Here is a 25,468-nt window from a genome sequence, read left to right as displayed (position 1 = left end):
TGTATCTTAATATGATATAGCTGCTAATTACATTTACCAAACAGATACATATGCCGTCATAATAAGGAGACATGCATGTTGTGTCAGCAGGGGAGGTAAGATAAGTTTAGAAAGTAACCAACTTGGCAGCTCAGAGGTGAATATTTTTCATCTGCAAAGATACTCATATAATTACTGGTCAGGCTGCAGCCACAAGTGATAGACTATACCTCACATTTTATTTTCTAGTTTTCCACTGCAGTATTATTTGACTTGATAAGAAGTAGGCTTTTGAAAAGAAAGGTAAATGGATACTGTAAAGTACATGAATGGGACTGCATGCCTTTTATGTGCCTGCTAGCATATTTGATATAAAATGCTGCACCACTGAGGCTCTGAATATCAGTCTTAAAGAAACTACTGCTTTCTTTCTGCTTTTTTATTTGAAGATGCCTTGTTTCCTGTACATGGATAAGCCTGAACTATATTAGCTGAAGTAATTTTTTACCCTACTTGGTCAAAACTTTTCTTAATAATCAAACCCTTGGACAGATACATTTTTTGTGAATCATGCTGGAACAAATTAAGAAGTTATAAATGCTGCTGTTCTTTATGAACTATTAGAGAGAGGTTAACATCCACCCAGGAGTGCTTTCTAAGTAGAGCAATAATAGAATTGTTCCAAGTGAGTAGATTTCTTCTGTTATTTAACCTGTCACAGTAACATGACACTAAACATACACAGTAATCAGAAATTAGTGTTTCTAATTTAAAACCACTGCTGTTGTTGTGGATGGACTCAAATCAACAAGCTCTCAGAATCACAACTTACTGCTAAAACAGAGGCATTAGAAAACTATTTAGCTTGGAGTGCTCAGATCATTTATAAATAGCATCCAGATCCTGACATCTTTTTGTCCGATTGCATTATAAATGCAACAGTCTAAATCTAGAAGCCTCAAAAGTTTGGTTTTGTCCTTGAACCTATTTCAAAACGGAAAAAAAAAAAAAAGAACTTTACAGAACTCAGATTCACTTCAGAACAGTTCTAAAAATGTCCAAAGTTTTTTTGTTTGTTTTGATTAATTTATATATTTTGTTGTTGTTGTTTGTTTTTTGTTGTTGTATTTGAGGACAGAAAAGTAGCAGTGAAAAATGATTTTTGGAAGTAGATTCTCCAGTAACTAGACTTGAGGGGCCTCTCTTTTTAGCCTCTGAAGAGTTTTGACATTAAATTAAACATTTTATTGCAAATACTTTTACTTCAAGTAGGTCAAATCCTCCAGTTTCTTTCTTTTTTTTTTTTTTTTTTTTTTTTTTCCAGTATATTTGAGCATTGCTGTTTCTTTTGTATAATTTTGCACAACTGAAGTCTGTGGATGATCCCACAGGCAGTCTCATCAGCACAACACGTTTGTTTATGACAGACCCTTTATCAGGTATAAATCCCATAACATACCTTATTCCCAGCTGCTTTCCTCACACAACCTTTATTGTCCTTTTTTTTTTTTTTTTTTTTTTTTTTTTTTTTTTTTTTTTTGGTGAGCTTGTCCCTTCCTTAGGATAAAAATAAAAGCTTCACAGTGGTAGAAAGTAGAAAATGAAGCACTCCTGAGTCATATCTCTGTCTCTTCCACCAACTCTTCTCAGAGAGAAATGTCTGCTCTGTCCCCCTTTCACTGCTATGTTGATTGGAGATGTTGTGAGGGGTAATTATGGATTAGGCCAAATTTCATACACCAGTAAAGATCAATATCTCTTCACAGACTGTACTGGGCTACTGGAACATGAGACAAAGGAGGGTATACGTGGGCTATGGGGTGCCACCCAACTGCCAGGCCCAGGTGCCGTCAGGGCCTGAGCAGGCCCAGCTGGCCCTCACTGCCCACAGCCTGGGTGCCATTTAAGCTGGGCCCTGGGGGCCTGCAGTCCCTCAGGGCTGGGTTGTTCCTCAGTGTGTTTATAGCCCTGTCTGTCTGTGTGCCCTGGAACTGTCCCTAGGTGTCCACAGGGCTGCCTGGTGATGGCTGGGCAAGGCAGACTTTAGGTAAGAACTGGAGAACTTCATGACTTCATGCTTTGGTCAGTTCTGCCTCACTTCATGGCTCCTTTGAGCAGCTAGGGGCCTTTCACGTCTACTCTCAGGTCAGCACTGAAGGATCTTGTTACAGTTGCTTCAGGAGGAAATGCTGAGACACGATCCTGGCCCTTGAGGTCCTCCTTTATGCTCCAGGCTGTCCCCAGCTCTTGTGCCTCTGTGGAGCCTGGGAGCCTCTGAGGCAGGAGGGGGCAAGGCCTGCGCCCCATGCTTGCCCGCTTCTGGGCTGCTAGGTTAAGAAGAAAAATACATGTTTCTGTGTACTGAGGTGACCTTTCTTTCCTTGTTAATTCCCTTGAAAAATGTTATGATGAAACTTTTAGTTTCATTGAAAAATCTTTAAAGACATGAAATATCTTGGGTTTAAAGTTAGAGAGGAGAACTTTTTTTCAGTTCAAACTAAAAAGCAAATAGATACCAGTAGAAAAAAAATACTGTGTTTCTCAGGCCTTTGTCAATAACTTCTTACTTAAAACTTCACGTCTGCCCAAGAGATACAAAACTATGACTTGGATACTAAACAATGAATGCTGAAGCTCAAGACTGAATAGAACAAGCTAGAGTTTTAGGTGTAGTCCAACGGACGTTGTTAAACAGCTTCTGGGATTATGGCCAATGGAGTAAATAATTTTCCAAACAACTGAGGAAATATTTTGCAAACTGAACAATGGGGAGTTAAAATTACTTGCCATAAGCAGCACGTACAGTTTTATTCTTCTCCCCGTATTATCTCTTACTTTTTTATTTTGGAGAAAAATATTTTAAGCAGATTCAGGGAGGAACTTGACATGTTCAGTTGCTCACCATGTTCTCTGCTGTGCTCGTGCTTCCTTTGCAGAACGCGGTGAGCATGCTCTCTGAGACAACAGACACATGGCTTTCTGGATATCACTTGGGCTTAAGAAAACCCAGGCCTGAAATATGCTAAGTATATCTTTTAAAGTTCACATGCTACTAGTATTAACTGACAAAAGCAAGAAAACTTGGAGGTGAAGGTTTCTTTCTATTCTTAATCTTGTGATGGCTTGCTGTAGTAGTTGGGTAAAGCCTTGTGTAGCTCCATGGAGCACGCTACAATACAGCAGAACCCTGAAAAAAAAAAAAATTTAAAGTTCCTCATTCTTCTTCCAACTTGCATCCACATGCTATAACCCTGGCCCTGGAAACATTTGTGCCTCTCTTTAACTTCCTTGTTTTGATACCACTGAAACTTATTTAAATGGAATTATTTACAGTACTGAAGTTAAGCAGAGGCATAAACTTATAAAAACAGTTTAATATATAGCTTATCAACTCTGTTGCTGTCTAAAAGACTTAAAAGACTTTAAAGACTCTCAGGTATGTTACTAGAGTACCAGTGAAATATTCCTATAGCTGCTCATTTTTGCCTTGTTTGTCTGTTGCTTAAATTTGCTTAGGAGTTAGTGTTAGAATAATTGGAAGCAGTCGTATGGATGGTCAAGAGTACAATTGGTCAAAAAGAGAAACTGTAAGCTGAATATTTTGTGAATGTCATTGCCATGTATGTGAAATGCATTCTGCACATATGTTCTTATTTTGCTGACTGGCACGGAATGAAAAGGCCTACTTCTGGTATGTCAGGTTACAGCAGATGTTATTTTTTTCCCGTGCTTCCAAATTATGATACTTAATATTCAGCACCACTTTAAAGTATCTATATATGAGACACGTAGTGATAAAGAATGCCTAGATTTGGGAGTTTAATGCTAACGTATAAATACCAAGCACTGTTTCCGTAAGTTTTTGTCTGAGCCTTGAAAAGGATGTGCAGAACCAGCCTGAGCAGGTTTTTGAATACTGTGTAAAAAGGTTGTTTCAAACTCAAGTCAATATTTCTGTTTTTTTATCCTCATTTCCTTGCTCACAAGCAATAGCGGCTTCATGCTTCTTCCCTTTAGGTAACTCCTTTCAGGCAACCCAAAGCTGCTGAAGGGAAGCAGCATCCAACAATCTCTTCATGACTACGGTAACAGCATGTAAAGTGCTGTTCCACCCTCCTTGTGCAGTTCCACATGGTCACCTCAGTAGGATAACGGTTTGCCCAGAGCATGAATTCCCTCGTGTGGTGACTGTCAATTGACTCCAACTGTAAAATGCAGTGAGAGCAAACAGTGGTGGGAGCACATGCTGGTATCCGCATCACTGCTTCCCTGCTCAACGCTGATGCTGACATGTGTCAGAATGGCAGCTACCATCTCCTCCCTGGCTAATAGGAGAGTATGTCCTAGGGTGCTTCTTCACCTGTAGTGCTAATGGCAGTCCTGTTCAGAGAGGTTTCGTTTCAGATCCTCCAGAAAGCTTTTTTACCCTTCCCCTGTGTAACGCTGTTCGGATAACTGACCGGTTACTCACGTCAGAAGTCAGAATCCTGGTGTGGCCGCATATAGTACATTTTGTAGTGTTCTACTTGCAATGTCACATGTAGATGAAATTCAGAATATGTGCCGTTTGAGTTCTCTGCGCACTTTTTCTGACCCAAATCCAAGGTAAACTTTGATCTTCTATGATTTAATATCAAAGTCAAGCATAGCAATAGGAGACTGAACAGGTGAATATCTATGCCTTCCCCATAAGGAACTACTATATGCTGTATGTTTGAATTCAGACAATGGTATGTAATGAGCAGAAGAGTTCACAGGCTCAGCTTTGTAGAATTTAGTCTTGTCCAGTGTGCAAATTCCTTTGTGGTGAATGTCAGCTAACCGTGACCTTACACAGAACGGTGCCACTCCTGTTGTAAATCAAGTTAGGCGATGATTACACTTGAGCAACTTTCAAGGCAAGCAGACCTATAGACTCCAAACTGCAGATCCTCATCCATGTGTGCTGGTTTTGCACTGTGTTGTTTGGAAGTAGGATCACAGGTGAGTGTTTACTGTTACACAGATGAAGCAAATGATTGGAATTAATTAACCCTGCTTACAGCAGCCCTCAAGTTCAGTAGCTTGTGAAAGGGAGTAGGGCAACAGGCATTAACTGGATGTCCGTGTACTGCCCTTAAGAGCAAGGAGTGGTGGCAGTTCTTACCAATGCCATGAGGACCCTTCCCCCACGTAGGTGTTTCTGTGCTACTGCTACAGTACATTTGGTATCATTAATTTGACGTTACAGAAAGTGAAATCCAGTATATGGTGTTGGGAAAAAGGAATCCATAGTTGGTTAAATGTTTAGTATGATGGCAAAGGTACAAAACATGTTTAAAATTAGTGTATACAGTTAGGCTATTAAATGGCTTGTTCCCTGTGCGCTGATACTGCCCTGTTGTTCTCTAATGGATTTACAAGACTGGAATACTTGCTGTGTAGACTGCAGGGAATAAGGGTGGTAGTCAGGCACACAGGTAGAGCATGGGTGCTCTAGCCATCTATCTGATGGCATCTTCTTTCTTCAGAGACATTGTGCTGCAGCTGTGAATCTTGAAACACTTTTTCTTATTTTACCTTTGCCTGTAAACGTATCACTTCAGTGAAGTCTTGCCCAAATTCACACTGCAATTGTGAACAGGATCAAAGTCTGTGGTGTAATTAAACCCATCCCACTTGCAAGAATTCAATCTCTTTTCCAAAAGCTACTTCATATCTATAAAATGAGTATGCTTGTATGTGCTATTGTCATCTGGTTCCCATTATCTAAGCTTTGAGACTTATATATGAGGAAACATTAAGTAAAACATTTTTATTAGACACTTTTAAACTACACAGGAAAATTGAGAAAGTATTCAACAAGTAGGGCAGTAGGTTAAGTGAACTAGCGTTACCCAAGGCAGCATTTGCACCCTGGATCATATGGTGTGAGAATGAGGCTGCACAATTTCAGACTTACCCAGCAATGACTGCATCCAGCTGTGTGGTAATAGGTTACACTTTGACTTCTAAGTCAGATTCAGTCAGAGCCTAAACCTTGGGCCCTGTGGCCTTCAGTTATTCTCTGAAGGCGTGCTTTCTCCAGAAGATCTTTCTGAAGACCTGTCTGATTGCACTGTCTACATGCTACTGCATGTTCTGAATTAACATAGCAGCCTTTGCATCGTATGTTGTATGGACTGCAAAATCCATTTTGCATCCTAGCTCTACAGTGTGGACTCTGGATTTAGTGAATCTTAATGTTGGTTGCACTCCTGCATAGTTGCTCTGATGTGGGTGTCTGGAGCAACCATAAAGGTGTCATGATTCTTAAGGATGCTTCACAGTCCTATAGATGTGATAGATGCCAGTTTTTCTGCGCACCACTACGAGGATTTCCTATTTAAAATGCCAGTAGAATTTCTGAATGTAGCAAAAATACTGCAATTTTCTGTAGCCTTATTTTCAAATATTTATCCTGTAGTGGTGTCAAACAAGTCCAACTGGCCAGAGTCTGGCCAAGCTGCAGAAGTGTAAGAAAATGGAGTATTGTGATGGGGAATGCAATTAGAACCATGCACCATAATTTATACTTAACTGAAAAATCACAGCTTCATGTGACATGGTAGAGCTGTACCTGAGTATCTGCAACAACGTACAAGTAAGAATTAAGGCTTTTTAAGAGCTTATAAAGAATAGTAAAAACCTGCTTTAACAAATATGCTAGCACACTGGCAAGTAAGCTACTGCTCCCTGTGGTTTTGTACTTTATACATCCTCCACTAAAATATGGCCAAAGGCCTTTCTAAATAGAATAAATTGTGTTTGAAACTAATTGCCAGCTGATTAGTCATCTCCAAAGCTCTCCATTCTGTCAGTGGCGGTGTGTAACTAAGTATTGGCAATGCCACATTTTCTTTGTAAAGGGTGAAGTCTTCTGTTTTCTTTTGGTGTAATTGTACATACAAAATAGCAATAACAACACTACCACCATGTTTAATCATTCAGGATTGAATTAATTCTGTTTTAAAGGGTCTAATCCTGTGAAGTTCCAGATTAATTTCTGTGGGAGCTAAAGCTACCCAATACTCTGTAGTTTTTTCAAGATCAGGATAGGAAATGTTATTTTTTCTAATGTCTGGCCAGTGCTCCATTTTCATAATAAACTTGCTTTATTTTGAAGTCTTTCTTGAGGATCAAAATAAGATGGTGTCTTCTGTTTTCAAATGAAAATTTAATAGGGAGTTTGAGCTTTTAGAGGAAAACAGAGCTTCCCTCTCCATTAGTCTTCAGGCAGCAGCATAATATTACTAATCATGGTTGCGTAGGAAGGCTTTAATAGCAGTCATCCTCATAACTCAAGGAGTACATCTGAGCACACAGCCACCCTTCATTAGCACCTTTTTAATAATTTCAGTGCCTTCAGGACGGCATGTTTTGCATTGCTCCATTAGAAGTGATGGATACATACTGCAGACAATGATCTGCAGCTTTATAAAAAATAAAAAATCAGTTCTTTTGGCTGTAAACAGGCAACTGAGCAGTGGACTTGAAGGAAAAATCTCTCATTTCCTTGTCCGTGAGAACTAAGGCCTCTCTGCCACTAGAGGGTGAGACAACTACAAACCAAGCACTGAAGTCGAAGTCATTCCTGTAGCGGGTACAAATGTAAGTCAACACGCGGACTACCTCAGGCGTTACCTTGGTTATTCATTTTTAGGGAGACAGATGCACACTGGGCATAGCAAGTATTTTTAGTTGGTCTCATGTGCTTCAAGACAGAGCTGCAAAGTAATATGGGAACAATCTGTGGTAATGAGCAACAGTGGAACAAAACTTACCGTCTAGACGTTAGATTTGGGCCTTGGGAGGCAGAGTTACAAAAATAAATTCTGATCTTGATTCAAGTACTGTATCACACTGCTCTGCTTCAAGAAAACTATGTCTGGCTTAGACTGTTTCTCCCTTGCAGTCAAAATTCTGAAAAACAGGTCTCTACCTGCTTCCCTTTGATCTGCACCATCTATACTGAAGGTTTTCTTAGTTGTTTTCTTGTGGTTTGCCTTTTGTAATATTTTTTTTTTTTTTGTGTGTGTGTGTATTCCTACAAAATGGTCTGAGGTTGCCCTGGTGTACATTTCAAAGTCTTGAATAAATCTTGTTTTGTGTAGTTTACTATGGCCACGTTTTGTGGTCCTGGCAAAAACATTAATGCTAGTAACATGTGCAATGTTTCTTGACAAAACATTTTACAAATAAGCTGTTTTGATGCTTGCAGAGTCTCTTAGGGAAGTCTTTGGAGAGAAGGATCTTCTAGCTGACAAAAAGTATGCCATCCACTTTCAACTGATAGTACGTACTCTTAAATCAGAGATTGTACAAATCAATATGCTGTTTCTTCAGGAACAGTGCTTTCTGATTTAAAACGAAAATGAAGTCCCACAGGGCAGGGCAACATCAAGTAATTTTTTTTGTTCTTATGAATGTCTCTGAATAATTCCTTCTTTAAATATTTTGACAGTGCATGCTGCCTTGTTACTGTGTTGTTTCTTCAGCTATCCAAAGGTCCAAATTCAACTTCCTCCTTTTTTTCCTGCAGAAAGACTGTAGTATTTTTACAAGCTCAATATGAAAGAGCATGTGTGGGGTCAGGAGAAACAAAACTACGTGCCATTTTAAGCAGTAATAAAAGAAGAGGCAAAATCAAAGAACAGGATTGTAGGCAGTTCTGAACTATTGCCTGGGAGATTTTAGTAGTTCATCTTATGTTAAATGAAAGGCAGTTGTGGCAAGAATTACAGTGATGTCTTGGGATTCTAGTTCTAATCAGAAAGGGCAGCTTCCATCTTTGTTTAGGGAGTTTAAAATCTGTGCTACAGACGGATCAGAAATTTGTTGGAAACTTTTTGCATTTATCAACAGTGTTTCAGTTTAAGGGAAATTAACTGGTGAGTTTGTGAAGTAGTTTTGGATTTTGCATTTTCTGGCCTGAGAACTTATCATGCCCAGGCTTAGCTGATTGCCCAAATTTTATTGGCTGCATACTTAAGGCATAAAACCAGCACTTACTGAACCTTTTCAATAGGGAAAACAGGGTTTAAGATTATATTATGCTAAATAGAAACTCACTACGCTGTTTATATATTGGTTTGCTTGTGGTTCTTGCACAATGCTTGCACTATTTCAGAAGCTATAGAGTGTTTTTCCATTTTTTTAAAGTTATTACAGCAATCAATGTTTGCTATTCTTTTTTTTTTTTATTTTAACTAAGAAGAAACAAATGATGACATTCCCTTGTGCTGACATTAAAAATCCCTGGCTCTTTTCTATGGGCTCTTTTCTTTTAGTGTCCTAAATACCATAGAAGTAATAGAGCGTTTACAGTTGGAGGCAATGACTGTTTTCTTCATTTCAGAAGATATTCTGAACTCTACCAAGTAATGTTAACTCTCAAACCTATCCAAAAGCTTTACTGGAGATACAAATGAAATCGTAAGGAACAATCAACTAAAATACTGTTTTGCTACTCTGGATATCACAGAGTGTGAAGTCTAAAAGAGTTTATTACAACACCGTCATATTTAACAGTTCCTTATTCTACTTAGTCTTTAGCATCTTAGTGATATCTACAGAATTTGTAGCTATCTAAATATGCTGCAAGGATATATTCTGAACCTTTTTTTTTTCCTGGACAGTGGAGTAAAGCTGTTACAGCTTGGAAAACTGTGAATGTGTCCTGCTTTTATCTCAACCCGTTACAGCAACAATACTAGATGCTAGCTGCGTACTGGTTTCCAAGGCTCAGAGCCAGACCTGATGCCAAATTAAATGACTGAAAAACTTAACATCAAATTCAATCACACTCTCAATCAGTTTCAGATCGCTGTTAGCGGAAAGGCCTTTGCAGTTGAGATGCAAGAGCTGTGACTTGATTTTAGAGAAAAACCTGAGGTTAAAAAGCCTAGTCTTGGTCCCAATTTCTAAGGCATTGCTTTTCTTTCTGAAGAAGGAAAGTATCTGAGGCAAAAAAACATTGTTTTTTGTATGACACCTGAAAATGGTGTTAGGAGAGGAGCAGTGGTGTTTAACTTGATTAACAGAAAAGCAATAATAAAAAAAAATCCTAAGAGAAGAAGGACCCATGAGAGAGAATAATGCTCAGGCATGACTTGTTCTCTTCTCATAATCTCATTTTGCTATTTGTGGTCCACTGTGTACCTGTGCTTACTTGCACCCTAACAGAGTTGTTATGGTGCTGCAACAGAGCTCTGCTCATGCGAGGTAAGTGATGGAAGGCTTTGGGGGCTCCAGGAGAGGAAATGACTCCCAAAAGCCAGGCTTGACTCTGAACATGTCTCTTCACCAGGGCATGCCTGATGGAGCTGTAACCTGCTGCAACTTTTCAAGCCTTCTTCAGACTAGTAAGTAAACTAAAGCAGTTTATTTGCTTTCTGGTAGCACAGTTGTGGTCTAGCTGGGAGAGAAAACAGTTAAGTACCCTTTTCCCTTCACCCGATGTTCCCTGTTGTACACAGCAGTTACTCAGGTTGCCCTGGATCAAAAGGGTTGCCGCTTTAGTGCCACTGCGCTGCGGTTTGGGGAACTTTTCTTACCCTGTTTGGGCTCCTTCTCCAATCTCTATATGGCTTGACCACCACCTTTGGCTGATATGACATTCTTTTCCACAAAAACGTGAATGGGAACGGCAGGTACCAGCACAATGGTTTTCTGTTGCTTGTTTCAAATGTGGCTGTCAGATAAAAGCTGCAAATGCTATTCTGCAAACAGCACCTCCAGACAGGCTATTACAGGACTGAGCAAGCAACCAGAAAAACCCTACTATCCATTTAAGACTTTGAAAACAAGGATAACTTTATTATACTTGCATGTTCTAGAGTATGACAGTATTTTTTTAGGCTAGAAAAACTTTGTGATAAACATTTGAATTAATCATTCCAACAGTTTTCAACTTTCAAAGTAAATTATTTGTTTTAAAGGTTGAACATGTCATGGTAACAGCATCTAACCAGCAGCTATGAAATGTCTGAGAGCTTAGAGATGATAGTCTCAGAAAGCAAAAGATAATGATTGGGACACAGGGTTCAAACAGTAAAAAACAACAAAAGCAACAAGATGGGGAGAACACCAAAAACTTAGTTTTGAGTTTTTAACATGATCCAAAAATACAGGATTATGACAGGCATGATCTGATATTAATTGTCTGAAAAGGTGTTTTAGTCACGTTTATTTCTGGCAATTGCATAAATCTAATAGATGGTAAGACAGTGGGCCAAATTCTCACCGTGTTTATACAGGATGAACTGGTAATAGGTACTTAAAATCTATTTCTACTCATTTGTTTTTTTGTGGTGTGCCACTAAAGCCCAACAGAGTATTTTTTCCACTTTCATTCTATCTTATTCCAGCCAGATCTAGCCAGAAGAAAGGTTTAAATAAGATCGTGTAGCAGGGGGAAGGTTTGTGGAGGGAAACCCTCCCACTATGATCTGCCACTTTTCTGCTTTTTTAAAAATTCAAGAGTATTGCCTTTTCCACAAATCAGCCAAACATTCAGTATGACACTTCAAGACAAATACACTTGATGCTCAAAATATGCTTCTCATACACCAAGGCAAATCAGAATTGGTTAGAAAGTAAAATTTTTGAAATACAGATGTACACATAAGGACCTGGTTTTATACTGCACTGTACATTGGAGAACCATCTACTGTGCATGCTGAACTCTAAGTTGAAAAATGTCACCATTGCAGACCGGAAAGTTTTACTTCTGCTTTTTGCTCACTTTGGGGAGGGAAAGTTAAAATTCTCTTCATTATAGGACACTGCAGTATGGGTAAAAGGTTTATTCTTACGATACAGACTAAAAGAACAAGTCATGCTGGCTCTGACACGTTTCATGTCTGAGGTCTGTTCTTATGAGGTATCCACATCAAGGTTGTTGAAATTCATACCAGCACACAACATCACAATGTGAACGTAAGGAAAATGAGATTATACACTAAGCATTGTATAACCTGTTGTATACCTTTGAATCAAATGTGCTATTTAAGGATTTTAAAGCTTTTTGCAGAAAACGGACCACGCATAATTAGGACATTATGGCTGAAATTCTGTTTATTAATGATATAATGCTGGTGGGTTTGTATGTCCTCTACTCAGCTTGCATATGATGAATATAAAATATTAAAGTCTTAGGAGTATGGATAAACAGGCTGTAAATACCAGATACGTAGGTATATAGAAACATCGAGGACATGGATTAGAATAAGCCCCCATCTACTGGTTGGAAAGGTAATAATCCCTAAAAGCAGTTCAGCGCTTCCATACCCCGATCTCTCCAAAGGTGCTCCTTAACAGGTAGCTTGAGTTGGCAGTTAATTTAACATGAGGAACAGAACGAGTGAGTCCTGTTATCCTGTGAGTTTGTCTTGTGGCATGCAATGTTCCAAACTCCTGCAACACTTTCCTCTGTGGATTGTGCTGGTTTCTAATCACAGCTGATGTGCTGTGGCTGCATTTCCATGAGAGGGGCGTCTACTCATCAACCTGTTTTTACAGCGTTTACATCTCAGTGACAGGACTTAAGACTCCACTTCTCTGCTGGGCAATGGATACAGAATTTACTAGGAGGGAGCAAGCAGACAACGTAAATCTTACTTCTTTAGCCAACTTGACCCAGACATTAAAATTCTATTAATCCTTTGTGAATCCAAACGGGTTTTGTGAGAAGAAACAGGCTCTTTATACATGAGGGTAGTCCCTGTTAGCCACTCAGTGAAGGAAGTGCTAGCCTGTTACTTTGGTTATTAACTAATACTATTCAGTAAACACTCCAAGCACTTCAGGGATAACAAAAGATGCAGTCCCAGCCCCGAGGACTACACACATACCGGTAGGTATGAGATTTCGGCTCGCAGTGACTGTGAGTAGCCAGGTGGGAGTGGAGGGCTGCATCTGACTCCAGCTGTTTTACAAGAGATGGTATGAGATTTCCTCAAATTTAGCTTTGGAGTTTCCAAACAGTTAAGGCTAACTCTTGCTTATGATGATAGCATAATCTGTTTTTCATCAAAATCAATGACTTGTATGTCTCCAGTGCAGGAGAGGTAGCAAAGCCTGTAACAGCAAGGGGCAGAGGGGAGGGAAGGAAAAAAGGGCAGCAGAATGCTGCTCTCTCTGGCATGACAAATAGAGGGAAATGAGCAAAAACCTCAACGTGGCATCCAAGTCTCCATCACTGGGGATGCAAACCAGGTTGTTTGATCAGGTTACTGCCAGAGCAAGTCTGGAGAGAATGTTGCTTGATACTGTAATGTGAAACTAAATCGATCATTTAAATGAGAAGCCTATTTCAGTGTGTTGAGAAAGATTTTTTTTTTTTTTAAATTGAAGTGTTCTAGGCTAGTCTTAGCAAATTTCAGCTGTGTAAAAGTATAAATGATTTTTCTACAGATGTTCTAAACTTCCAGGTAAATATCTTTTTTCAAGAAGCTTGAACTTATTCTGCATATATATTGATTCAGAGCACAGAGCTACTTATGTGCAGATGAACTACAAAGCATGGTGTTAATTCTCACATTCTAGGCAGCATAATAAATGCAAGCTACTGGCACATCATGAAATCTGGGACCAGTACATTCTTTTCCATAACTACTAACAATTGGGAAAACTTAAAGATAAAATAGTAACTCAGTTAGTTCACTTCATGTTTATCTGATTCATCCCATTTGGTAACTCTTCTACCAAATATGGGCATATCTAAGTTTTCAGTTCTAGAAATGTGAACTGAGACAAAATTGTCATTTAAGTAGTATTATATGTTTTCAAGCAGTTGACATGTTAATTAATGGTGATGAAAATTGCAAGTGCTCTTTTTTTAAGAGAACAATTTCATAATGAAAGTGAAGGTGAGATTTTTTGAGAGAGGCTTGGTTGGAGAAGGGAAAGTACTGCGGAGATGTTAGTAGGCTTCCATTGCATAGAGTCTTGCAAATGAATGAAGAAGCACAAGAGATTTATGATAAATAAAAATGTCTCAGAATAATAGTGTTAGTGGCAGTTTTCTGCTGTGGAAAGTGAAAGTAAGTGAGGCATGGTAGATCTTAAAATGAGTGGAGGCAGAAACAAGAAATGGTTAATTTAAAAAGGTAAGAAAAGCAAACAGATGCAGCATAAAAATATATAAACTGTAACAGAAATATTGAAGCAGTTCTAGAGGACCCGCTATTTAATAACTGGAGATAAGTCTGGTTAGGACTGCTTTCCTGTGCTAGGTGTCCTGGAATTGTTTTTTCAGAGGTGTGGACAGAGGTCATGGGAGTCATAACTGAATAGAACAAAATGAGAAGGAATAGTAGTAGAGCAATCACCACTTTTAACTGCTGCAAAGTGTGCCCTGAATCTGTCAGCAGGATTTCAGTTTTTGTTTTTCAGAAGAAAAAGTATAGCAAAACATATCAAGCCTAACACTTTTTGTCTGGGCTCCCATCATTCACTAGAGGAAATGACAAACTCATTTTAAGTGATTTTTATGGCTGTCCCTTCCCCCTTTCTACGCGATTCTGTTTTATGCATTAATTGCAATTCTCAGGTTTTGTTCCAAGCTTATTAAAAAGGATTATCACCTTTTCATTCCAATATTCTCTCTTAGTTGCCTATAGTTATCACTACCTCTTTTATAATGGTTGATTTTCAAACCTTTTGATCTGCTTTGGTACTTCACAAAATGTACTTTAAAACACAACCATAATTATTTTTCCTTATGAGGAAACTCAGTTTTGTTTTCAAGCTCCTGATTCTTAGTTTGTGATCTTAAATAGTTTAAATTCATTGGACTTTATGGCCCATCCCATGAACACTCCTTAACTGTAGTTAAACCCAAGGAATTTTCAAGCTTCAGAATGAGGTTTATAAAGGTATACACGGGGGATTGACTGGCACAAGATTATAAAGAGAAATTTCAAAGAAAGGGAATATGCTTAAACACAGTCCCAGTTAAAAATCCTAAAAAATAGTTCAGCAATCTAAAGCATTAAGCAAATAAAAGAATCTATAAAAAGATATTAGGGCAGTAGGAACAAGATAATGAAATGCTTTTAAAAAAGTCAAGTAGTATTATAGGTTCAAGTGGTTGACACATGGTCATACTGTCTGCATGGCTCAGTTACTTTTTGTACAGCATAGCTGTACAATGATGTGGAAGTTCAGTATTACTGGGAGGGAAGGTGACTTCATTAAAGGTGCTATTTCTCAGCAACCACACTAGATAACTTTTTTTCCCTTTAAGGTAAAAACCCATTTTAACTTAAATGATCCAGGCACCACACTTTACCAAAACTTTATGCTTCCATCATGTATTTGGCTATAATAATGCCTAGGGCTAGTTGTTCCTGTCTTTTTGGAGTGAGCCTTGTTATTGTCCACTTTTCCTTTTCTCCTTGCACTTTCCCCTTTTCCCATGCTGTACGTGGCTGTCTTGCGATTTGGCTATTTTAGACTTAAAAAAAAAAAAAAAGTTAATTTACACTGGTATTGGATATATTAAAGGTCTTCGATAAATCACATGGATGTTGTCATTATATCACCTTTGTTCCTTCTATATTAATGTGGGTCTTACAGTAAACTCCCTGTAGAGAAATTAAGGAACAGAAACATTTATTTTAACATATTTAGCTGTTAATGTTCTTTGCATCATTCATACTTAAATTAAAATTTGTTTTGGAAGATTGATGTTCATGCTTCAATGTAATAATGTCATCATTAAGCCATATAGATTGAACTCTAAACTTGGAACTTGACATAGCACAACTAAATCCTCACATCAATGCTTGTCAGTCATAGCATACCCTTTTTTCAAGAAAAATTCCACTGTAATCCATGGAAGATAGAGAGACATTTCTCTGAAGAGAAACTACACCAGCAACTCCAGGAACTGGCTTATGAAATATAATTATACCCAAAGGGAGTAGACACATTCATTGGTGCCTTATGCTTTATAAAGCCATGGGAGTCAGCCAGCAGATAATAGGTGTGTTACCTGTCACGGCTTACTGCTTAATTATGTCTACTTTATATGAGTTGGGATTATATGCAAGCAATACTGGAACCCTACATGCTCCTAAACTTGGGAGACAAAATTGTCTTTAGATTATAATGTCAAGAACCTACTTAAGTATAATGAATGATACAGACAGAAGAATTATTTGGAAGAATGAAGGCACTGAGTTTTTCCTTAGTGCACAGCAAGCCTTTAAGGGCTGACAGGCACACGTAGAGCTGTGCACAATCCCTCTCGCTTTGTTAGGGATCTAGGCTGGTATTACTTCTTACCAAGGGTGATCATACGGGCATTTGCTATGGATTTATGTTTTCCTGCAAAACCACGTATTTGAGGCTGTTTGAATTCATGCTCAGATGCAGACTAATTTCTGTTCTGATCATTCAGTGTTGTGAAACCAAATAAACTGCTCCCAGATGAAGAACTTCATGCAGCATTGTCTCCCTGCTAGTGGTCTGGTTAGACTGCCTGCATACTAGCTGGTGACTAGGTTACTGTGACACATCATAATACTTTTTTTAGAGTTGGTTTTCCCTTTGTATTTTCTTGTGCTGCTGGATTTTGACCTGTGTTCCCTGAGGGTGTGTCTTGTTTCTGATATATTGCCTAAAAGTTAGGGTTACAATCCATCACTTACTGTTTTAAATGTTTGCTTTAGTTCATGCAGCGTGTTGTAATTCAGGTTGTGAGTAGAAATAAAGGCAACTTGTTTCATGGATCTATTTCTTTCTGTGCAAAATAAAATAAAGGCAAAGAAATATGAAAGGCAAGTTGTCCTAAATGAAACAACATCTGAATTCTATTTTTTTTCAGAACACAGAACTGCAGGCATAAAAAGGAGTAGTTTCTGAAGTCTTTAAGAGATGAGTTGCTTGGAAGACTTTTGGGAGTGAAAATTAAATTTGGCAGAAGGTACTTAAGGCTCAGCTACCTGCTAAAGCTTGTCACCTCTTAATTTTACATCTGTTGTTGATCACACTGCAGGACTTGATAATATGTTTATAATCATGTCACTGCAATGGAAGAGACAATGTTAGATTGTCATGCGTAGTCAAGTGGGGGGCTCAGTCTTTCATGTATATTTGATGACAAACAATCCCACTGAGGCATAGCTGGTGTACTGCACTAGTACCCTTACGGGAAGGACTTGTTTAGTTGTTATTCTTTGCTGCCTCAGGCATAAGCATCTTGATCTCTCAAGATATTTTAAACAAAGTACAGTTTACTATTTTTCCAGACCTTTAACAAAGGAGTAGTTTCATCTGTAATCTCAGCTTTGTCCTAAGGGTTGTCATTTTGCATTTGTTTAGCAGCTGAATCAGAAGAGGCTGGCCAATAGGAACTGCCGGGTGCTGGCAAATAATCATTCAATGTTCCTGTTAAGTAAAGATTTTGTGCGTTATCAAATTATTTACAATTAGACTTTAAAAATAGCATCTGTTCTAGGGTGCTATCCTCAGGTTCTTTCCTTATCAATGGTAAAACTTGCTACATTTCATTTGAATTGTACATTTGTGTTTTAACCTATCAGTCCCACCATCATTAGTATAGGAGATGCTGCCACACTGCAGTAGCACAACATGAAAAAATGCCTCAGATTCAAGCATATTTGGAAATTTCGGATGAAGCTAACTTTAAGAAAAGGATTTGAATATTTATTTGTTAAACAGTTTTGCATCTGGAAGAAATAAGTGTGCACACACATTTAGCTTGCAGATGCTGGGTGGGGGTTTGCCACTTGCCCTTAGTGAGCTGTGCTTGTTTGTGCTGTGCCTCCTTGCAGCTCAGTATGCACTCGGGCCTTTAGCTCCCCAAAGACGGGCCTTGGCTGTATCTCCTGAGGGATTTCACCCCCCGCAGCAGGTTTTGAGCTAGCAGACTTTATTCTATAGAGATGTTACTGCTGTATGTGTTATATTTGTGTATTCTAAACCATTTTTGGAGTTCAAGTATTAATATCGGTAGCTGTATTTTTGAATGACTTAATTGAGAAATTATTTGAGATTTCTCTATCATTTGATGAAAGCTTTTAATCCATTTAAAACCAAGAAGAACATGATTAGGAAGACACGTACTTGAACTGTTCAGCAGATGAATCAATACAGCAAGCTATTCTTTTGGAGAGTGACATTAGGAATGCTTCAGAGTCTTCAACATTTCTTCTTAGCTTGCTAGCAGATTTTCAGTCGTGAGAAGGCACGTTGAATCCTCATTAATTTTTACTGTGAAAATATTTGTGTAGAGTTGCTCTTGGAAAGTGAGAGCTTCACGAAGTGATGGTAGTTGGCTTTTTTGGCTCCAAGCAATGATGATTGAGTTAGCGTTACAGCTTTGCTAAAATATTTTAATGATGATTGTCCTGAACTTGCTGTCAGAGGCATAGCATTTAAGTGCAAATGCATGGTGTGCCTTGGCCAACCACTCAGCAGCGATAACACACCTAGGAAGCAAGCTCTCAAAGCCTGAGTGTCATCTGCATCTCATTCATTCCACGTTGCCTGCAATATTCGTTCTCAGAGGAGCTTCCAGGAAAAGGCAGTCACATCTTCATGTCAACATGCAGTAAGACACAGCACTTGCAATTTTCTGACAATGCCATTTCTGCAGTCTTTCAGCCCTTCTGCAGCCCCTGCTGTCCCCGAGGAATGTCTGAGGCTTGCTGCCCACCAGCTGTCACCTGCAGCTAGGAACAGCGTGCTTTGCCCTGGCAGTTCTGTGCTCATCTTGGGGCCGAATGCAGCTTTCTCCCTTTGGGTTCCCTGCCTTGGCACCTGACCTGGGAGCTCTGCTTTCCCGGTCTGCTGGGAAAGCCTTTCCCTTTCTCTCCTTTGTGGGAAAGTGATTCAGCAGCTGGAAGGTTTTAAGGATGTGCTCTGGGAAGTCTGATTTCCCCAGGGCAGTTTCCCCATCAAACCGCAAGCCCGAGCAGGCCATCAGCCAGCTCGGTGTCTGCCCTGTCCCTGCTGATGGGCAGGGAAACATCCCTTGCCGAGACTTCCACGTGTTGCGGGCCAGGCTGAGCCAACTGTGGGAGTCTCGAGGGCACGTGTGTTTACAAGTGAGTGAATATTTCATAGTAAAATATGAAAAGTCTACTTTGTGGTCTTTTAAAAATATTTCTGGCACAGCAAAAACAAGAAAGATGGGAGACAGGCTTTTCATATGGGATTACTTGGTGCTGGTGCAGCATTTTCTCCTTGCCAAGTTTTTGGTTAAGTTGGAGAGTGTAGTGTTTCCCTGATTATGATGAGGCGAGACACTCTTTAAATAGAAAATAAATGTTATCGCCATCTGCAGAGCAATCTGATGAATTAAATGAGTTACTAAAATCTTTTGTTGCCCTTTTTGAATAAGCTGGTTCATATGGATTGTATAAATTCAGAACTGGATTTTTAAATATCCCAACCCCCCAAATTCATCCCAATTTTTTACATGGTGATAATCTTGGTCAGATCATATATTCCTTTTTGATGCTTGGCACTAATTTGTTATGTATATAGACACCCAAGTATTTGAAATAAAATATTAAAAATACCAGTGTGAGCTTATAGATGTCATCTGATGGGAGAAGTCCTGACCTGCTGGTATGCTGTCCCATGTCAATTATGGTAAATGGTGGTATGATATATCAACAGATATTGCTCCACTTATACCATGCAGTCTGTGCCCTGTGAATGTCTATATTGGCTATGCAGTATGTAGCAAAGATACAAATCTAAAAAAAAAATTAAAAAAAAAAGAAGGAATGGCCTAGGCTAAGGCCCAGGGCTGTTTTCATTCTGCTGCTCAGCCATGGTCAGCTGCATGACCAAGGACGAGCTGGGCTGTCCATGTCTTGGTTTTCCTCTGTAAAATGGGAGAGGAGACTTCAGTTCTGTCTCGTCTGTTTCATACGTTGCTGTAGAAAATGCCTCTTTCTAATGTGCATAGGATCTGCCACAAAGTCCTGATCTCTCTTGCAGACGCGTAACATGAACAAGATAATTATTCTGCTGTCTTGCAATGAAATTTAAAATCCTATACGTCCATGCCAGTCATTTATTTTTGAGTAGTTTGAAACATTTAAGGTGTTGGCATTTATATACCATCAGTCAAATATAGCAGAAATCATGCTTTATCACCATAAACCATGTATCTTACTAGGGTTTAACAAGTAACTTCATGAATTAAAACAAGGCTTTACGCTCCCCAGAAGCTATAAACATCTGTTCAAACATGTTAGGGATTATTAGGGTAGTACCTCAGCCTTGTTAACTGGAAGTGTGAGCCAGGTTTGCAGTCCAAAGCAAGCATAAGAACTGTGAGGTAGCGAAAAAGGTGGAGAAAAGCTTTTTCTAGCAGAGTGAAGATTAATTGGACATATACAATAACTACACACAAGCCTTTAAACTTTCGTTCAAATCTAGTCCAGTCAGAAAAACACAGCTGTTCAAGCTAACAAAGCGTTATAGGTCTAGACCTGCAAATGAGCAGTACTAGAAATTAAAACCTGCAGTAAAAGTCTTAGGGCACATTTTGTCATCACATCTGTGCTTCCATTGAAAACAATTCTATGTTAAGATTTAGACTTTGTTGTTCCTTATGAGTGCTCTCAAATTGTAGGACTGAACAATAATCACTCTTGGGTTCTCAAATACCAATATAATGTTGTAGGAAACTGAGAGACAGTTTGTGTCAGGTATCTGAAACAAAGCCCTTAGTATTTTCATTATATTCTTCCTTTTTCCCTTTTTTAATCGTTGTGAGAAAATTAACCTTTGGCCTGTCATTTAGGCCTGTTATGCAGTAATCATTTTCTCAGCATTTCTTTGTGATCCCCACACCTAGGTGATATTCAAATCTTGTGTTTCTTTTCATAACTAATTGAAACTTCTTTATTCATTCACACAGCTGAAACTTGTAGTTAAATTACTTGATTATGTCCCGTTCTTATATCTGTCTAAGGTGCTGCTAAAGATGTTTTTCATTCTCATGATTCTGATCACATTGCTTGATTCTTTAAGTTCATCCAACTTCCTTCCCCCCTACACCTCTCTACATTATATACAGACTACTTCCATAATTTTCAAGCTGCAAATTTCATTGTCTGACCTCATGTCTGGTTGGGTAGTTCTCAATTTCAAATGATATCATAGAATCATAGAATATCCCGAGTTAAAAGGGACCCATAAGGATCATCATGTTAAATTATTTCCTATGACAAAAATAGCCTGTTAATTACAGCCTAATATTACATATAAATAAATGTCTCTGTTTTTTCAGTAGATTGTTATCCAGAGTCGTGTTTCAGGGAACTTGGATGTTTTGCTGCTCTGTAGTCTTCAAAGAGGGTGGGTGGAGTAACGTGAAGAACAGATGGAATATTAGGCAGGTACAAAAAATGATGCTTGTGAGAAGAGATCATTAGAATATTGTGTGGTGAAAATTTTCTTGAATTTAAGAAACTGCAGGAAAATGGTACATGCATTTCACTCTTTTTAGTATGTGTACTGTGATGTGGAAGGAGCACAGCAACCAGACATTAGAATGCTAGAAATCCAGCATCCATAGCTTGTTAAGTGCCAGGGAAAAAAAAAAAAAAAAAAAAAAAGGAAAGAAAAAGCCACAGACAAATCACTGTCGTAGAAATACGCTTAAGCCTTTTGCCAAGAAGAAAATTTTGCTGCCAGGTTTTTGAATGATTTCAGTGTATCCTCTGTTTTGAGAAAATTATGATTTTAGGTTCCTGTGTTATCTTTTCAGTTTCTTAAATATAACCTTTTTCTTATTAAAAAAAAATCATCCTTAAGTGATGGAACAATAATCAACTTAGAAAATTATGTATTTTCTATATACATTGATTGGGAGGGTGAGTATTTGAAGGCACCAGTGTTGAGGGGACTTTAGTGGTTAACGTAATTGCCATTTTTCAAATGAAATTGGTAAATGTAGGAACTCCTGAGTCACAGGTCCTCGACTAATTCTTCATCTTAGGCTTCTATTTACACCTTTTGGTTAGATAATGGTTTGGAAGAATTTAAGACGCTTCATGAGAACAGTATTTATCAACAGTAATTTTGTGGAAGATACATAGAAACTAAGGATCTAAATTAAGCCTATTGATCTATTCTGCAACTTGGTCTGTCTTCCTTACTACATTCATGAATAGGTTAATTTTGCAGAAAAGAATATTTTGCCTTTTTTTGATCGTTTTGAAATATGTATATATTCTGAAAACAAAACCAGACCTATTCTAATGTTGCAAATAGCATCGCTGCAATGTGTGTGCTTATCTCCTGTGTGGTTCCAATTTGATGTTTTTTCTGTCTGGAGTCAGTATGATAAATACATGAAAATTGGGAGAATGTGGTCGATTTTCTTCAGAAAGACTGGGACATCTGAACAGTTGCTCAAACATGACAAAAATCTACCTAGAGAGAACCTTGTGCTTTCAATTCTTAAATGTGCACATTTGTGAATAAAACCCCCACCACAGCAACAACTAAAAGTCCCCCTAGTCTTTTAATTTTGGACATCCTCTGGATGTAAACAATGAGTTTATAAATAACCATGGATCACCCGTTAGCAGCGTGTGATCAGCTTGCTAATATTCAGATAACAAGTAATACAGTAAGGTTGATCAGACATAAGAACATCTCAATAAACCTGTTTAAAAATGGATCTCTTCTACCAGTGCAAATCTCATATTTACCCTAGAAATCTGGATATTAAAGATAGTAATATGAATTCATAAAGTGGTTATTCTAACACAACTTTCAGAAAATTGCAAGTGTGGTTACTCTCTACATAGTAGTAGAATTGGGCCAGAAAATACAGAAATGAGTATCCGAATTGTATTCAAGCATCAGAAAAGTGGTGAGTTGTCAATCGCTGAACGTAGTAGCGGAGCATTGAGAACCCTGTCTCTGTCTGTACCGTGCCTGCACAACCAGATTTGTTTGATTTGTGCACATAAATTCAAGATAAAAGATTAATTTGGCTCTCAGAAAAACAAAGCAAAGAGCAAAAATGCATTTGAACATTATTCAAAGAAGTTGTTATTGGCAAACAGGAAAATGGCAAAAATGGTGCTTTTTAGTGATGCATCTGACAATTTTGATTCTGACAGATTGAGTTTTTTCAAGCACTTATTCACTTCCCGCTTTGTTTTGAAATTTAATAGTCTAAGCGTGTTTAAAAATTTAATGACAGATTTTTTATAGTCTCAAATTTAAATTCAGAAAAGCAATGACAACTGCTCTAGTGCAAAAGTAACACACCTAATTTCAATACCTGAAATTAAGTTTATCTATTGTCTAACATGCAAATTATAAGGTGTATGGTAGAATGACTCTTTTTTGATATTGTTTTGGTCATAGTGATGCAAAGTTTTTAAAAATCATTGTTAGAGGTTGAAATTGACAAAATGCAACCAATGACAGATTGTATGAGGAATAACACAATTTTTTAGTATTAGCTTGTGATTTTAGGAAATTGTTAAATCCTATAAATCTTATTAATTCCCCAAAAATGGCAGTTCCAGCCTTCGGACAACCCTAGATGCACGTTCAGACACCAGTTAAAATACTAACATACACAATCATTTGTGTGCCCTTAGGCTCCATCCTTCCTCAAATCTCTCCTTTATGATGATCTCTACAATACATCTGCCAGTTATTAGTCCGATACAGTTGATGTTATGTACTATCCTGTGGATCAATAATCTGCCTGTGCTTTTTCTTCCCGTTACCTGTCTCCCTTTCGGTATTTGTTAATTCGCAGCGAGGCGCGTTTCTGTTTTGTGCGGTTCCCTGCACAGTGGTCCGCAACAAGTACTCGTAGTTGCCATGGTGACATAATAGCTATCAAAGAATGTCGCAGTCTAAAAAGAATGATTTAAAAAACATGTTGTAACAACATAATGTAGATTTTCTTTCTTGGAGAGCACTCTTTTGTCTTTGGCTTCTGTTAGCCATCAACCTACTCACGTAGTAATCACGACTTCATCCTTGGATTTCAAACAGGATGGCACAGACTGGAGCTGATGGGGTAAATTAAGAGGGAATTAATGAAAAATAAGGGAAGCGAGACTTTCCTGGAAGCACATATCATGGTACTGAGTCTAAAATGGACAGTGTGGCTGTTGAGTGACAAGTAGCAATATGTTGTTAAAAGGAATACCAGGTTTCTTAATTCTGGTGGTAAAGAGGGAAAAGAGAGACTTGCATGGAAGGAACCAGAACTACAGTGGAGCAGGAAGGAAATAAGAAAAGTAAGAAATATACATCTGTTGATAAAAAGGGGAATTTTTTTCTTTGCTTCTATCATACACAGTTGTGGTTCCGCTCTGCCCGCCACCCCAGCAAACTGTTTGCTTATTTCTCGTTTGGCTGTGGCCCACTCAAGAAGTCACCTTAGATGCTTGCAAGTGAGTTTCTTGTCATTGCCTGCCCTCGCAATTTCTACCCTTATTCAGTAAAACTGCTAAGACCATTTTCATTGTCAAATTCAGGGTAGGGGCAGGCTACTGACACACTGCTATAAGCTGTGGTGCTAGAAGGAAGGTACTTCATACAGAAGACTTGTAACTGAATACAGTGAGGAAGATGTGGAAGAAACTATGGTGCGTATTTATACTGCAACTCTAACAACAAAGAAAAATGGAAAACAAAACAGCACATTTACAATATGTCACCCTAAAGGATATCTAAGCTGAGGTAGTAAAGGCATTCTCAAAAACACTAACAGCAGATCACACCGGTTAAAACAAAGGCCAGATTTATCGTACCCCAACGATTCAGAGTGGTGTACGCAAAGTAATGTCACACTATTCAATGGCTTCCAAATGTGTGGTCTGCTTCTGTTTTCAGCTTTTTCCTAACCTTTCTGCTTTTTCTCCTCTCTCCTTCTCCCAAACACCTCACATTCTCTGCGTTCCAGTATATGATGTTGATCTTCCTATTTGAAGCGTGCCTAGACAGGTGATAAGAAAAAATAGGCATAACTTTTTCATGTATTTAATTTTTAAATCATAAAAGATTATCTCTGTAGGAGGCCTGGGATTTAATCAGGTATTTGGATAAATATATCCTTCTAGCTATGAAAGATTCCATTGCTTTGCTTTAAAATCATAATTTTCTCAATATACTTGTAAACATTTTATAGTTATTTCTTGTTTGCATCATAACACCTGGAAAGTGAAGAAAGGCGCTCACTGTGTTAAACAGCGGATGAATGCATGGAATTAGCACTTGCAAGGTGTGGAGCTTGGGAGTTTTACTGTTGACCAGAACACCTGAAGGATTTCACTTATGGTGAAAAACATTCCCTGCCCCCAAACCTCAGACTCCCAATGAGTAAGGCAGGTTCACAAGGAGGGGAGAGGCAGAAGCAGCTTGTGCAGATCTGCTGTGGGGCAGAGAACGAGTCCTCCTGCCTGCTGGCACAGCCCAGTGCCCTGGATCTCTTTTT

At 38.5% G+C, this 25,468-nt stretch overlaps 1 long non-coding RNA gene across 1 annotated transcript; it reads left to right on the top strand.

Moving 5' to 3' along the window:
* The first annotated feature begins 1,511 nt into the window (after nucleotides 1-1,511).
* On the top strand, nucleotides 1,512-25,041 carry LOC121073900. The gene is made up of 3 exons (XR_005822004.1): nucleotides 1,512-2,026; nucleotides 10,307-10,361; nucleotides 24,510-25,041. It is a non-coding gene; the product is annotated as an uncharacterized LOC121073900 (long non-coding RNA).
* Nucleotides 25,042-25,468: the final 427 nt, after the last annotated feature.

The sequence above is a fragment of the Cygnus olor genome, chromosome 8, assembly GCF_009769625.2.
Source record: "Cygnus olor isolate bCygOlo1 chromosome 8, bCygOlo1.pri.v2, whole genome shotgun sequence".
In the NCBI taxonomy this organism is placed as follows: Eukaryota; Metazoa; Chordata; class Aves; order Anseriformes; family Anatidae; genus Cygnus; species Cygnus olor.
Note: the sequence above shows the minus strand (reverse complement) of the source record. Positions and strands in the feature narration are given on the sequence as shown.